A 16394-nucleotide genomic window follows, 5' to 3' on the forward strand; every position below is an offset into this window, starting at 1 on the left:
CCACCTAGAGGGGTGGGATAGGGAGGGTGGGAGGGAGATGCAAGAAGGAGGGGATATGGGGATATATGTATACGTATAGCTGATTCACTTTGTTATAAAGCAGCAACTAACACACCATTGTAAAGCAATTATATTCCAATAAAGATGTTAAAAAAATAAAAATAAAAGTAAAAGGTTTGTACTAAAAAAAAAAGAAGAAGAAAGAAAATGAGATGACCCAGAGAAATTTAAACATTTAATGAATGGTAGAAAAAGATTCAACAAAGGTGACTGGAAAGAGAGCCCAGAGAACCAGGAAGGAGAACAAAAGCATAATCTAAAGATCCCAAAAGAAGTGAGAGTTTTACAAGAGAAGGAGAAATCAACTGTGTCAAACACAGCTGTAGTGGGTAATCTTAAAAATGGCTCTGAATGATGTCTACCTCTGAGTACTCATGCTCTTGTGGAATCCTCTCTTGCCTGTGCTGGACCTAGTGACCCCCTTCAAATGAACAGGATACAGCAAAAGTGACAGAATGTCACTTCTGAGGTTAGGTCACAAAAAGACTGGCTAGTAACTCCCCTCCTCAATCTCCTTGATAGAGGGCTCGACCCATGTTGTGAGTAATCCTATGCAGAGACCCAAATGGCAAAGAGACTGATTTCTCCATCAAACAGCCAGCAAGGACCTCAGGCCTGCCACGAGCCACATGACGGAGCTGGACTCAGACCCTCCCCCAGCTGAGCTTTGAGATGACCAGTCCTAGTCAACACCTGATTGCAGCCTTATGAGTGACCCTGAATCTCACACACCAAACCCAGATGCCTGCCCAAAGAAACTGTGAAACAATAAATGTTTGTTGTTTTAAGTTTGGGGGTAATTTGTTACATAGCAATAGACAACTAGTACAGATGCTAAGAGGTTATATAAATGGATAGAAAAATAGCCAGTGTATTTAAAGAAAGCCATTAGTAATCCCAGCAAACATTTCAGTGAAATTGTGGCAACAGAAACAAGACAAATAGATTGAGAAGAAAATTACAGGTGAAGAAATGGAAACATAAAGCAAACGTAGACAACTCTCTCAACAAATTCTGGCTGTAAAGCAAAGAGCAAAGCAACTTAAAGCAAAAGGCAAAGAAAGTATGAAGTTGGAGAAGAATCTGTTGTCAAAAATGAGAGACTTTACTTAAAGTTTAAGTGATGATAAAAACAAGCCAGTTGGGGGACTTCCCTGGTGGTCCAGTGGTTAAGACTCCATGCTCCCAATGCAGGGGGTCCCAGTTCGATCCCTGGTCAGGGAACTAGATCCCGCATGCCACAACTAAGACCTGGCGCAGCCAAATAAGTAAATAAATATTAAAAAAAAAAAAAAAAGAAGAAGAAGCCAGTTGGGTGGGGAAATACACTCTCAAGGAACTTCATTCCATTACTAAGAAACTCCTCTAAAAGTTCTCAGTACCTCTCTGCCTTCACTGAAAGCTGGCTTTCCCAGGATGCCTCTTCCCATGCAGCCCTTTCAAGTGGAGGCTATGAAGTCTCTCACGTGGCACACCCAGTATTGGGAAACGAGGCAGGAACCCTTCTTTCTTCCACTGCCACCTCCAGACCACTATTCCTGAACCCTCATATAAAATCCTGGTTACTCTGATTTTCATGCTACTCAGCAACACAGTCTTCTACCTCCACCTCTTCGCTATCAGCTAGTGATGACCTGGACACCCTCCACACTCAGCGAGGATATGCTGGCAGCTAGTTTACATCGCCACTATCTTCTACGCCACCACTCCTGGATCTTTCCAATACTATAAACCTGGATGAGGCAGCTAACACCAGTTCCTCTAACCCAGAGGTCCCCAACCTTTTTGGCACCAGGGACTGGTTTTGTGGAAGAAAATTCTCCCACGGCCGGGGTGGGGGTCGGGGGGCTGGTGGATGGTTCAGGCGGTGATGCAAGCGGTGGGGAGTGGCAGATGACACTTCGCTCGCTCGCCCGCCTCTCACCTCCTCCTGCCGTGTGGCCCAGGGGTTGGGGACCCCTGCTCTAACCCATCATCTGCAGTAAGCAGCTCTCCATTCTCTGCGGATAGCCATTTACAACTAGTTGTGACTTCACTTAATTGTACCATTCTCCATTCAGTCATCAAATATTTAGTAAGTATCTGTTATTTGCTTAGTAGAGAACACATGACAATCCCTGTTCTCGTGAAATCTAGGACATAATTTTTCATATTTTCCACAAAGACAGCATGAAAAGATCTAACTGAAGTCTAGACACATTACAACTACTAAGTTTCCTTTATTTATCAGTCTGGGAACCATGTCAGTTCTAGAAAACTAGAATTATTGTCTGATGTGACCTAGTGAATCCATGCTGTATCCCAGCAATCATCTTTCCCCTGACAAGCCTTCTAAAACTACTTTTTAACTTTTTAAATAATCTGTTCTAAAATTTTGCCATAATTCAATTAGATTCCTCCATCTATAAGTGTGTAACTGTGCTGCCCAAAACAGTAGCCACTAGTCACAGTGGCTATTTAAATTAGTTGCAATAAAATTAATACAGTTTCTCAGTCACACTGGCCACATTTCAAGTGTTCAAAAGGCACATGTAACTAGTGGCTACTGTATTTGATGGTCAAGGATAGAACGTTTCTATCATCACACAAAGTTCTATTAAACAGTGCTGGTCTAAAGTTTAAAGTTTTTGGTATTCACTTCCTTCTTCCCCGGAAGAAGTTAAAATGACAGATCATTTTCCAGTCTCCTGAGCACTCTCTGGGGCTCCAAAATATCCTACGGAATTCCATACTTCAGGATCATTATCACCATCATCAAAGTCACCATGATCAAAATCACCACCACCACCACAATGTCATCATCAGGGCAGCTGATTTTTATTGAGTACTTACTGTATTCCAAGCATTTTATTAAAAGCTTTATGAGCATTAGCTCATTTATTCTACACAACAATCACATCAGACAGGACTATTATTCTCATCTAATGAGAGTTTAACTGAGTTTTAGACAATAAAGTTTCTCATCCAAAGTTATATAGCTAGGAAGTGACAGCAATCCACAATTAGTTTAAGCAAATTAATCATGTAATTATTTTGCCTTTTTAAGACAACACACTTTTTCACAAAAAGGAGAAGTGATGCCCACACCTCACGCTAGCACGCCACATTCCAGTCAGACCAAGCTATCTTCAGATCACTCTACCTGCCCTACAGCTTTCTTGCCTTTGGGTCCTGCACAGGCTGTTCCCTCTGCTTGCATCCTTTTCATCTGGCCAAATACTACTTATCCTTAAGATCTCATCTCAGATCTTCCTACAATCCATCCTATGAGCTGATGTAGAACCCTGTATATCACCTATTGAAGCACTTATCACAGCAAACCACAAAATCCTGTTAACTTTTCCTCTTCTCCCACTAGAGCGAAACTCCTTAAGAACAAGGGACCCTGTCCCTTATGTATCATGGAATCCATCTGGCCTAGCCCAGGACTTGTTGGAACACAAAAGGTACTCAATAAATATTTGATAAAGGAAGGAATAATGAAAACAGGACACTTAGATAATCAAATCAAAGTATTCATGCAACTAAATAAACCACTAACTAATTTGACTTTTACACAAACCTATGCTTCTATTCAATCAGAGAATATTAAAAGTAACACCAAATGGCTTCACTACCATTTAACTGGAAACAAAGTAATTCACAAACGTTTTCCCCACATAATACGCAAAACAATACTTAACTTAAAAACCAAAGGTCGGGGCCTCCCTGGTGGTGCAGTGGTTAAGAATCCACCTGCCAACTCAGGAGACACGGGTTCAAGCCCTGGTCTGGGAAGACCCCACATGCCACGGAGCAACTAAGCCCATGCGCCACAACTACCGAGTCCGCGCTCTAGAGCCCGCGAGCCACAACTGCTGAGCCTGCGCACCTAGAGCCCACACACTGCAACGAAGAGGAGCCCCCGCTCGCCGCAACTAGAGAAAGCCCACGCGCAGCAACGAAGACCCAACGCAGCCAAAAATTAATTAATTAATTAATTTTTTTTTAAAAAAAGAGAGCTTTAAAACCAAAGGTCAGGGGAATGACTGCTAATGAGTTTGGGGCTTCTTTTTGGGAGGATGAAAATGTTCTAAAATTGATCGTGGTGATGAATGTACCAAAAGAATTTAATTGTACACGTTAATGGGTGGATCGTATGGTATGTGGATTGTCTCTCAATAAAGCTGTTATTTAAAAAAAAAAAAAAGGTCTGCAGGTAGCTAGACTTAAATTATAAAAACAAATATTAAGCCTGCAAAAAAAAATACATAGGGGATAAAAATACTTGTTATATTTATGCAATTTTAAAATAGCTAAATGCCGTGTTATTGCACAAAATTTCACTGGTTAGGAAAAACAACAAATTGGAAACAGTGTCTGCCTTCAGGAGTAACTGGATGGGACAGAAGAGACTTATTTTTTTCCCGTATACTTTTATAACTTCTGATTTGATACATGTATTAAAAAAAAAGTGTACATATAATTAGTAACAACAGTGTCATACCTCTCCTTAGTACAAGGATAAACTCCCAGGTTGCATATTTTGTTCTGAAAAGAATAAAGAATGAAATATATATGTTTTTAAAAATCAGTCGAAGGAAGTAAAAAATGGAAAGATTCTTACATTTGTCTCATCTCACACTAAAAAGCATTTAGTCATTTCTCTGTTATTAGACATTATAATCAGGCAGAATTCTTTCTTACCCAACAGTCTGACACATCTTTAAACAATGACACAGTTAACCATTCCCTCCTCCTTGAAAACTTCCTTTCCTTCATTTCTAGTACATCGCACTCTCCTGGTCTTCCTCCTACCTCGATAACCTCTTATTAATCTCCTTTGCTGAATTCCTCTTCATTTCCCAAGGTGTCCAGAAGGTAAGTTCCATGAAGGTGGGAATTTTTGTTCACTACTGTATTCCCAAAGGCTAAAAAAAGTACCCAGAACCATACTCAATAAATAACTGTTGAATGAATAAATGAATGAATCAGCACCTCCAGGCTCACATTTTGAAAAGCCATAGAAGTAAACTACATTCCACATAACCTTTATGCTTAATTTACTTTATTACATTATATTTCTCTGAAAACTGATAATCAATACACTGTTTATTATTTGATTAGCCAAAATACTTCATTTCCTGCTCTTTCTCCATCAATGTGTTTTACACAGTATGTGCAAAACGCACATTTAACAGCTCTTATACTACTTCTAAAAGCATAAACGTAGCATAGAAAAAGAGCAGCTGTTGCTATGGGAATTTTCACTTTTGTTTCTAGTATTAACGTTGAATTAACACAATGACATACTTTAGTAATTAAAAAAAAGGGGAGGACACCCCACTAGACTTAACTAAGATATCACAGTAACAACTAGCAAGCCACATTTCTTGAAAAATAAAACGTACCAGTTTTCTCAGCCTTAAGAAATTCTAAAGAGAAATAGAACACTTCTACCCTACATTTTCCCCAAATCATATGATTGCATTCCAACAAGGAGAAGAATCACATCCCACTGTCAGCCATGGAAATGTCATTTTAGCACTATACAAAGTTTTACCACTATTTTAGTTCACATTTGTCCCCATGTGTACCCCATTAAATCAAAGCATAATTTATAAGCCAAAACCAGATATGTGAACTTTAATCTTTCCTTCTAAGTGACTAATTCAATATCAAAACTATTATTGTACCAACTTATAATTTGACCTGTCGGAATACAATTAAATCTTTAGTTTATAATTAGAAATTGGACCACACCCTTTCTCACTTAATAGCTATTATATCATCTGTTTCCTACAAGTTTCGTCAAGCAGAAATATTTGCTAGAATAGTCTGCTCATTAAGTAGGCATGTTAAAAAAGGCACCTACTGACACTCACTCTGTATATTTTTCTCTCGGGTTATGGGAAAGCACTTCCCTGGCTATGTTCCCAAATAAACTGAGTAAGCCTTTGCAAAGTCACTGCTTAAACTCCATTTCATGACGGTTTCTCTTCCTCCATAAATGAATTACTGAGAGTCATGCCTACTTCCATCCATTACATAACAAATGTCAATCTCAGGGCCTGTTTTCCGAGGAAGAAATAGCTTAAATGATATTAACTGATAGGTAAGGCCAGTGAATACTGTAATTTAATAGGGAGCAGGAATCCAGAAAAGAAGATTCTGATTTAATGTGCTAGGTTGTGAAACACTGAAGTGAAGAACGTTGAACACTGTTAACTCTTAGTAACATCTCCCTATACAATGACAGACACATGCCCCCAGAATGTTACTAAAGAGCATTTTAAAAGCACCTGACTCCAAGAACGTTTCTGAGAAACTGAGGGGCCCATCAAAAAAAAAAAAAAAAAATTATTCCACTTCACTTTTTTTTTTTTAAGTATTTGTTTATTTATTTATTTATGGCTGTGCTGGGTCTTCGCCTCTGTGCGAGGGCTCTCTCTAGTTGCGGCAAGCAGGGGCCACTCTTCATCGCGGTGCGCGGGCCTCTCACTATCGCGGCCTCTCTTGTTGCGGAGCACAGGCTCCAGACGCGCAGGCTCAGTAGTTGTGGCTCACGGGCCCAGTTGCTCCGCGGCATGTGGGATCCTCCCAGACCAGGGCTCGAACCCGTGTCCCCTGCACTGGCAGGCGCACTCCCAACCACTGCGCCACCAGGGAAGCCCCCACTTCACTTTTAAAGTGTCTAATAAAGACATGTGCAATTGAGAAATTTTAGAAATCTCCAATAATTGTTAATTAAGTGCAAATTTACAACAATTAAACACAAAATAGCTGTCAAGGTTTACTAAAACATGAGTTGCAAAAGACAGTTGTGCTTCAAAACATTTAAGCATGTTTCGCATAATTAGCGCCAACAGAACTGTTCAAATTGTTCATTGTATCCATCCAAAGCAGTCAACCAGAACCACGTGCGACTACTCCTCAGAAACGTGTCTTGCAAAGCAACCACCTGATCCTCAGGCCCTCTCTTAAGGGGCCAGGATAGAGCTCGGAAAACGAGGTGGCATAGAGATCGTTCACGCACAGAAGAAAGACTGGAAGATAACGCCTTTAAGGAACTAAGTGTACTAGGACCTATTCCCCAGTGTTGCTGCCAGAAGGAAGTTGTCTAATCCAAGATCTCGCTCTTCTTGAACGGTGTAGAACTCCAAACCCATCCACGCTCACACCACGAGCCAAAAGCAGAGGGATTCTCCCCCGCCCCTCGACGCCCCACCCGCTCTGCCTGGAAGATAAAAAGAAAAAAAGACCCCAAATCCTAAAGTAGAGATGTGAGACCTAGTGCAATAGCTTCTCCAACTGCCTCAAAGGCAACATCCACAGCTCATCTTCCTTCTGGAAGCCAACCCTCCATCTCCTACCTGACCACTTCATAGCAGGAAAAAAACCACAATCCTCGTCTCTTTCAACGCTGTACATCAATACCCAAACCCCAGACCCAGCCGACCGCACCCCAGCCTCCCGGAGCTCCGCGAGGCGTACACCTCCCCACCTCGCGCGCAACATCACGCCTCAGAAGCCGGGCGCCCGCAGCCCCCGCCGCCGCCGCCGCCACCGAGCTCATCGGTGGGCTGGGTGGGGCCGCCCTCCCGGACGTCCCATCCCCCCCGCAAGGCGCGGAGGGGGAGGGGTCCCCGCGCCTCACCTACAGCTCCGCCCTCCCCGGGGGCGCGCTGCCGGGACCCAGCCAGGGCCGTGAGGAGGAGCAGGCGGAGGAGAGCCGAGGGGCCTAGCGCCAGCGACCGGCGGGAAGCTCCAGGCGCCGCCCGACCCCGAGCTGCCGCCACCGCGGCCGTCTCACCCTGCTCAGGGCTGCCGCTGCCGCTGCCGCTGCTGCCCGGGCGCCGTCGCCGCCGCCAACGCCGCCGCCACCACTACCGCCGCCGCCGCCACCACAGCCACAGCTCGGCCCGGGCGCCCGACGTCACCTCGCCCCGCCCCCTGCGCGATTCCCCAGCCCCGCCCCGGGATGACGTCAGCGCGAGCCCCGCCCCCGCCCGACCGCGCCCGGTCGGCGTCCCGTAGCCTCCCGGGAGCGCGACTCGGGCGCGCGCGGGCCTCGGGCACTTTCCGGGGGCTGGCGGGCGGGGGGCGGGGGGCTGCGGGCGGGGGGTTGGCGGGCGGGGGGGCGGGGGCTCTGGGCTGCGGGCCGGCGCGGGCGCACACGCGCACACGGCAGGCGCCGGGCAGGCGGCGTCTGTCTCCTCCCGCTTGCCGTAGGAGGCTGTGCGGCGCAAACAGTGGGCCGCCGCCTCCGTCGCTGCCTCAGGGGGCCAGTCACGCAGAGCCCGGGGCGCGCCGCCCCGAGGAGCCTGGCGCCGGCGGACAGGTGGGCTTCCCGCCCGGAGGCCCTCGGGCTGCCCGCACGGCCCGGGAGACCCCGCCAGCGGCCTGTCCGCGGTTCGCCTCGGCGGCCGGGGAGGGAGGGAGGGCGGCGCGGACGGCCGTCCCGGTCCTCGCGGGCGGCAGCTGGCCTGGCGTCGGGCTCCCCAGTTTCTGGTACCGAAGCGCAGACGGGTCTCCTTGTCGGAGCCACGCACCGTTAATGTAAGGCCGTAGGTAAGCTATCGCTGCACTAAGAAAGTAAGAGTGATTTGAATCGTGTTTATTCCCGGCTGGCGATTGTTGTATCAGTAACTCTAAACGCCCCTGAGAGCAGTTGAGTCACCGCCAGCGTCCACGCCCTCGTGGCCCCACTGTCACTCTCCCGTCCCTCGTCGGGGTTCTCGTTCCTTCATTCGTCACCTCATCCCCATCCCTCCCAGCGTCCCCCGGCTTGCTTTACAGTCGCCCCCTTCCGTAGGGTCCGCACGCGGCCGCCGCTGTCAGGACCGCTGCGGGGGGACGCTGGGTCCTGCCAAATGAAGCATCCTAAAGTGCTTCATTTTCTCGGGCACCCGACTTCACTCAGGAATAAGCCAGCTTCCTTTGACTGTTTCTCACGATCCTTCTTATCTGACTGCTGATGCGCTCCCCAGCGGTGTGGTGAGATGAAGGGAAAGCAAAGTGGACTCATCTTTCTGGTTTCCATTCTGCCGGTGTCTACGTGTGTGACCTTGGGAAAATCCCATTACTCCTGGGTCCTGCTTTTCGCAACTGTAAAAGGGGGTGTGAACGAGATGTCTCAGATCTATCCCATCCCTGAAATGTGGGGATCTGAAGAGTGTGAGGTGCTAAGCATTGTTATTCATGCACGGGAGTACTGTCAATATCACAGACTCAGAAACGTTTTTGGTTTCTTTTTTGACATTCCACTGTTCTTTTTTCTTATTTCCTACTCTGCCCCACATATCGTTTTTTAAACCTACACTTAGGATTTTTTTTTTTTTAATTAAAGCTGGCTGAGTGCATGCATTCATTGCCTCTTCTTCCTGGAACCCCATTAAAATGCTAATAAAGGAATGAAAAATGATACAAACCTGTACAAAACAGAAAATGGGAAGGGAGCCACCAAGAGATTTTTTTTTTTTTCTAATTTTACACACAGAAAGGAGTGAGGTCTGACTAAACAAAATGGAAGAAACCATAATGTGGAATAGGCGTTTGGGGGGGGGGGGGTACTGTAGGTGAAGAAGGAGGCCTACCTGCCAGAAGTGATTTAGAGAAATTGAAATTTGGAGACACTGACAAGACAGAGCAAGAGTGAGAAGCAGGGCTGAAAACAAGGACACTAAATAAAGGTCTCTATGTAGAACAGCAGAACCCTCCCTATACCTCAGATACAATAGCTAGGCATTTATCCCAGGCTAAGAGTCAAGCTTTTTCATCATCTCTGGGGAGCATTTAATGACTAAGAGTAAAACATTCTTTATTCTGGCACAATAGCCAGTTTCCTACCCACTCATCCTAGAGTGAAGTTGTGCAAATTGGCAAGACCCTCCCAAGTTCTAAAGATGCGTCATCAGCATCCAACTACTTCATGTTAAATATGAACGGACAACCAGGGACTGTTAGGTGTTTAAGGGAAGTCTCCAACTTGGGGCTGGGGAAGGGAGGGAGAGGATAAGGAGAAAATGTGACCACAGAGGAAAAAGAAACTTCAGAGAACTTAAAAATATGCTCACAAACTTTTATTACAGCTATGAAACAAGGATAATGTACTCAGATAAGTAACAACCCAAGAACAAAAAGTAAGTCTTGAAATTAGAAATAGGAAAATGCCAAAATTATAAATTCACTGGAAGTGTTGAAAGGTAAAGTCCATGCAATTTTAAGGAGAACAGAAGAAATACACAGAGATGGAAATTGCAAGAGAAAATATAAGAAAAATAAAGAGTCAATCCAACAGGACTAATATTACAAGAGAAAGAGAAAAGAGAGTAAATAAAAGATGGAAAATTACCCCAAAAATAATGGAACAAAATTTCCCAGAGCTGAAAATGTCCATTAGTGGAGAGGAAAAACAACTTTGTGAAATGTTAAAATTCTAAAGATAAAGAGAAAATCCTGAACTTCCAAAGGAAAAATGTGACCCATAGGGACCTCCCTGGTGGTCCAGTGGTAAAGAATCTGCCTTCCAATGCAGGGGACGCAGGTTCAATCCCTGGTCAGGGAACTAAGATCCCACATGGTGTGGAGCAACTAAGCCGGTATGCCTCAGCTAGAGGCCACATGCCACAAACTACAGAGCCCACGCGCTCTGGAACCCATGCACCACAACCAGAGAGAGAGAAAACCTGCACACCACAACTAGAGAGAAGCCCGCGCACCACAGAAACAAGCCCGCACACCTAAAGGAAAGATCCCGAGTGCCACAACTAAGACCCAACGCAGCCAAAAATAAATAAATAAATAAATTTTTTTAAAAAGTGACCCGTAAAAGAGTAAGACTCACACTGCAATTAGAATTCTTACCAAGAACACTAGATATGAGAAGATAACAATGACCTTCAAGTTTCTGAGGGAAATATTTCTTGAACTTCAAATTCTAAGAAATTTTTTATTAAAAAACAACTCTATTCCTAGCTGAATTATCATTAAGAGAGCAAAATGAAAACATTTTCAGATATGCAGAGACTCATAAAGTCAAACTCCCACATAGGCTTTTTTTCAAAATTTAAAGATGAGGTAGAAATGAGGTTTCTGACAGCATCACTATCCAGGATTCACTAGATCTAATTCAGTAGTAAAGGGAAGTCCCAAGAGCTAGGCTAGGTTCGGATGGAAGGCTAGGAGTTCTGGGAGAGAATTCAACTGAATAATTACTATGATAAAAAGCTTAGAAAATGCGGGTTTCTGGTGTTCAACTTTTAGACCAAACCTGTTAATAAATTATAATCTTGCTGTAGTTAAAGCATAGTTTATAAATTATACCAATGTTGACAACATAAAGGTAAAAATACAGCTGGCAGTTTAAGATGTGAAACATAGGAAAGGTAGAGGTAAAGGGAAAAGCATTCAAGAGACGATGTGTGTAGTTGGCAGAATAAGAAGCGGTTGCTAAAGTGTACTGTTAGAAGTAGGAAAAGTGACCAGTGGAGGAGCAAGGAATTATTAGGCTTACTGAGAGGATAGGAAGACACGAGGTACAGGGTTTATAATTAAGCTAAAGCGTCATCAAGAAATAATAGAAGACTTAATAGCGTTAAAATAAGCAGTACTCCTCCATTTGTTCTGCACATTCTATGCAATCCTATCAAAAATCCCAGCTGCATTTTTTTAGTTCTAGAAATTGACAAGCAGATTCTAAAATTCACATGGCAATGCAAGGGACTCAGAATAGCCAAAAGAATCTTGAAAAAAAAAAAAGTTAAAACACTCATTCTTCCTGCTTTCAAAACTGACTACAAAACTACAATAGTCAAGATAGTGTGTTGTACCAGAATAATGATAGACGTATATATCATGGAAAAGAATTGAGACTTCAGAAATAACCCACACATTTATGGACAGTTGATTCACTGGGAAAATAATAATCTTTTCAACAAAGGGTGCTGGGACAGTTGTATAACCACATGCAAAAGAATGAAATTGGACCCCTACCTCACAAACGCAGAAGTTAATTAAAGGAACTTCCCTGGTGGCGCAGTGGTTAAGAATCCATCTGCCAAGGCAGGGGACATGGGTTCAACCCATGGTCCAGGAAGATCCCACATGCCACGGAGCAACTAAGCCCATGCGCCACAACTATCGAGCCTGTGCTCTAGAGCCCACGAGCCACAACTACTGAAGCCCGCGTGCCTAGAGCCTGTGCTCCGCAACAAGAGAAGCCACCGCATTGAGAAGCCCACGCACCGCAAGGAAGAGTACCCCCGCTCACCGCAACTAGAGAAAGCCCATGCGCAACAGTGAAGACCCAACGCAGCCAAAATTAATTAATTAATTAAATTTTTAAAAAATTAATTCAAAATGGATCATAGACCTAAATATAAATGCTAAAACTATAATACTCTTAGAAAAAAACAGGTGTAAACCTTCATGACCTTGCATTAGGCAATAGTTTCTTAGCTCTGAAGCCAAAACTGTAAGTGACAAAATTTTAAAATTGGACTCCATCAAAATCAAATATACAAAACTTTTGTATATTCAGCTTTAAAAAGTATGGTGAAAAAAAAAAGGTGAGCCTTGAAGACATTATGCCAAATGAAATAACCCAGTCACAAAAGGACTGTATATTGTATGATTTCATTTATATGAGGTACCTAGAATAGTAAAATTCATAGAGACAGAAAGCAGAAGGGTGGTTGCCAGGGGTTGGGGGAAGGCAGATGGCCATTTGCAAGCCAACCAAACCTGCCAACACCTTGATCTTGGATGTCCAGCCTCCAGAAATGTGTGAAATAAATTTCTGTTGTTTATGTTGCCCAGTCTGTGATATTTTGTTACGGCAGCCTCACCAGACTAATACAGATTTTGGTACTGAGAAGTGGGGTACTACTGTAACAAATACCTTAAAAATGTGGAAGGGGCTTTGGAAGTGGGTAATGAGTGGAGGGGAAGATTTTTGAGGTGCATGTTAGGAAAAGCCTAGATTGCCTTGAAGAGAGACTCTTGGTAGAAATGTAAACGTTAAAAGGTGACTGTAGTGAGATCTCAGAAATGAGGAGCATGTTACTGGAAACTGGAGGAAAGGTGACCCTTATTACAAAGTGGCAGAGAACTTGGCCAAACTGTTTCCTAGTGTTCTGTGGAAGGTAGAAATTAAAAGTGATAAACTGATATTTAGCTGCAGAGATTTCTAAGCAAAGTGTTGGTGGTGCGGCCTGATTTCTTCTTACTGCTTATAGTATACAGGAGGTGAGAGATAAATTAAAGGAGTTGTTAAGCAAAAAGGAACCAGAACCTAAAGATTTAGAACATTCTTAGCCTATCTGCAATATTGTAACTTGCAAGAAATATATACTGGTGAGCATTTTGTAATATGTTTAAATGTCAAATCACTGTGTTGTACACCTGAAACTAACATGTACATATCATACAATACATCAACTATACTTCAATTAAAAAAAAAGAAATATACATTTGGTCATTCAGATGACCAAAATATATCTCATATTTGGTCTTCATCCAAGGTTCTTGACTCACAGCTCCCAAAACCCTTGGAATTTCCTGAGGGATAAGACCAATGGGAACTTCTCTTGTCATAATGTTTGGTCTCTACTCCTCAGTTCCTGAAATCACTTTCAGAGTCATAAAGGTAAAATGTATGTCTTGTTATTTGTAACAAGCCCCTTTCTACCACAACAGGATTTATGTTAATGAGGTGACTTTTGGAAAGTCCTAAGTATGGGGGCTGGTCAGCAAAGAACCCAACCATGAATACAGGATTGGAACTTTCAGTCCCACCCCCTGACCTCCAGGGAGGGAAGAGAGGCTAGAGGTTGAATCAGTTGCCAATGACCAGTGATTTGATCAATCATGTCTATGTAATGAAGACTCCACAACACTCAAAAGGGCAAGGCTCAGAGAGCTTCCGGTTGGTGAACACCTGGATAAGTGGGAAGAATGACACACCAGGAGAGGGTGTGGAAGCTCTGTGCCCTTTCCCCATACCTTGCCCTATGCATCTCTTCCATCTGGCTCTTCCTTTTATAATATACTTTTATAACAAACCAGTCATCCAATATGTAAAAATGTTTCTCTAAGTTCTATGAGCCACTCTGGGAAGTTAATCAAACCCAAGGGGGTCATAAGAACCTTTGATTTATAGCCATCAGTCAGAAGTACAGTTCACAACCTGGGCTTTCAATTGGCATCCTGAGTTGGGAGAGATTGTTGGAACCTCCAGTTTGTGGCCAGATGGTCAGAAGCACAGGTAACAACCTGGCTTGCACCTGGCATCCTGAGAGGGCAAGAGGGGTGTACAGCAGTCTTGTGGGACTGAGCACTTAACCTGCAGAACCTGATGCTGTCTCTGGGTAGATAGTGTCAAAATTGAGCTGAGATGCAGGACACCCAGCTGGTACCCAGAGACTTGCTCTTTGGTAATGTTGGGAAACCACCCCAACTCCTCACATGTTGGAATTAGGTGTAGAACCCAATTACTATCCATATTACGAAAAAAGAAAAAGTTATGTTCTGGAGAATACATCAAGGGTGTAGCTGGACAGTCATTTGATAAAGAGGTCATGGGTGCAACTCATGGATTTAATCAGTCATCTCATAAGTAACCAGGAATAGAAATAAGATTATACCAGTAGAAACACTGCCAGTTTGGACTAAGGGGCATAGAGACAACAAAATGGAGAAATACTGTCAGACTTCTGGGAGTCTACAGAACAGGACAATAGAGCTATCTGGCTGCCAATTCACATCACCCTTCAAGAAAAGTGAGAAATGACACCAAAAGTGATTCAGAGATCAACAGGGCTGCTACTCCAGCCATTGGCCCAGAGAGTACAGGTCTGGGGGGCAAGCTGTCTCCTTGGTTTCAGTGGAGCCTGCTACCAACCAGTGCCTCGGGAATAGAGCTGATGCCCAGGGCTGAGGGGGTGGAGCTACCACCCAGGGCCAAGGGGATGAGGTTGCCACCCCAGTGGGCCTGGAGGGCAGAGCATTGAGTCCAAAAGGATTACTCTTGAGCCTTAAAATCTAATGAAATGTGCCTTGCTGGGTTTTGTACTCGCTTTGGACCCATTTCCCTTTCTTCTTCCTGATTTCTCTCTTTTAGAATAGAATGTCTCTCTATGCCTGTCTCACCAGTGTATTTTGGAACCACATAACTTGTCTGATGTCACAGGCTCACAGCTGGCAAGGAATTTTGCCTTCAAGTGAATCATATCTCAAGTCTCAACCATACCTGATGATATTCAGGTGAGACTTTGCACTTAGAGTTGATGCTGGAATGGGTTAAGACTTTGGGATGTGGGTGAATGTGTTTACCTGTGAGAAGGACAAGAATTTTGGGTATCCAGAGGGCAGAATGTTTTGGACTGAGCTGCGTTCTCCCAAAATTTATGTGTAGAAGCCCTAACCCACAATGTGACTATATTTGGAAACAGAGCTTTTAAAGAGCTGGTTATGGTTAAATGAGGTCATATACAGTCTGTGTTATTTTGTTATGGCAGCCCTAGTAGACTAATTCAGACACCACCAGGAAAGTGAGAAGACAATACACAGAATGGGAAAAAAAATTGCAACCACATATCTGATATTATATCCAGAATATGTAAATAATTCTTACAACTCAACAATAAAAAGACAACCCATTAAAAAATGGGTACAGGATTTGAATAGATGTTTCTCCAAAGAAGATATATAAATAGCCAATAAGTACATGAAAAGATGCTCAACATCATCAGTCATTAGGGAAATGCAAATCAAAACACAGTGAGAAACCACACCCACTAGGATGGCCATAATCAAAAAGAGTGTAACTGTTAGTGAGGATTTAGAGAAATCAGAACCCTCATACACACCTGGTGGAAATGTAAAATGGTGTAGTCACTTTGTAAAACAGTCTGACAGTTCCTTGAAATGTTAAATATAGAGTTACCATAAGACCCAGCAATTCTACTCCTAGCTATATACCTAAAAGAATTTAAAATATCCACACAAAACCACAAACTTTTGTATATGAATATTATAGCAGCATTATTCATAATAGCTGGACAGTGGAAACTAAATCATGAATAAATTCAAAAATAATAATAATTTTTAACAAATTGCTGACCTGCAAGAAAGTAAAGGAATTGCCCTCAAAGACTCAGTGGCTTATAAACAGCAAATATTTATTTCTAAGTTAGTTGGGATTTGACAGCTGGAGGGAGGGGCAGTCAGCTGCTGAGCTGTGCTCGAGGTACGAATCAGTTCCACACGTCTCCCATTCAAGGAACCAGACTACAGGAGCAGTAGTCACCTGGGTTGTATTTTCCTCATGATGGAAAACAAGCATACAAGAGGCT

At 43.5% G+C, this 16394-nt stretch overlaps 2 protein-coding genes across 24 annotated transcripts in view; one reads left to right on the plus strand and one right to left on the minus strand.

The window, feature by feature from the left end:
* ERC1 (ELKS/RAB6-interacting/CAST family member 1) overlaps positions 1-7994 on the minus strand; it is a 417262-nt gene extending 409268 nt beyond the window's left edge. For 12 of the 21 annotated variants that reach the window (XM_082349070.1, XM_082349069.1, XM_082349084.1 and 9 more), the window contains exon 1: positions 7697-7984. The gene's annotated coding sequence lies outside the window, so the exon portion shown is untranslated. Of the gene's footprint in view, positions 1-7543; positions 7628-7696 lie in introns of those variants that run through there. The other 9 variants (XR_014233070.1, XM_082349073.1, XM_082349066.1 and 6 more) reach the window with 4 other exon arrangements.
* Positions 7995-8261: 267 nt separating this feature from the next.
* The window catches only part of RAD52 (RAD52 homolog, DNA repair protein), a 76934-nt gene continuing 68801 nt past the window's right edge, over positions 8262-16394 (plus strand). For 2 of the 3 annotated variants that reach the window (XM_082349125.1, XM_082349130.1), the window contains exon 1: positions 8263-8610. The gene's annotated coding sequence lies outside the window, so the exon portion shown is untranslated. Of the gene's footprint in view, positions 8611-16394 lie in introns of all 3 variants that reach the window. The other variant, XM_082349120.1, reaches the window with a different exon arrangement.

This window comes from Balaenoptera borealis (genome assembly GCF_965194805.1).
Source record: "Balaenoptera borealis genome assembly, chromosome: 13".
Lineage (NCBI taxonomy): Eukaryota > Metazoa > Chordata > Mammalia > Artiodactyla > Balaenopteridae > Balaenoptera > Balaenoptera borealis.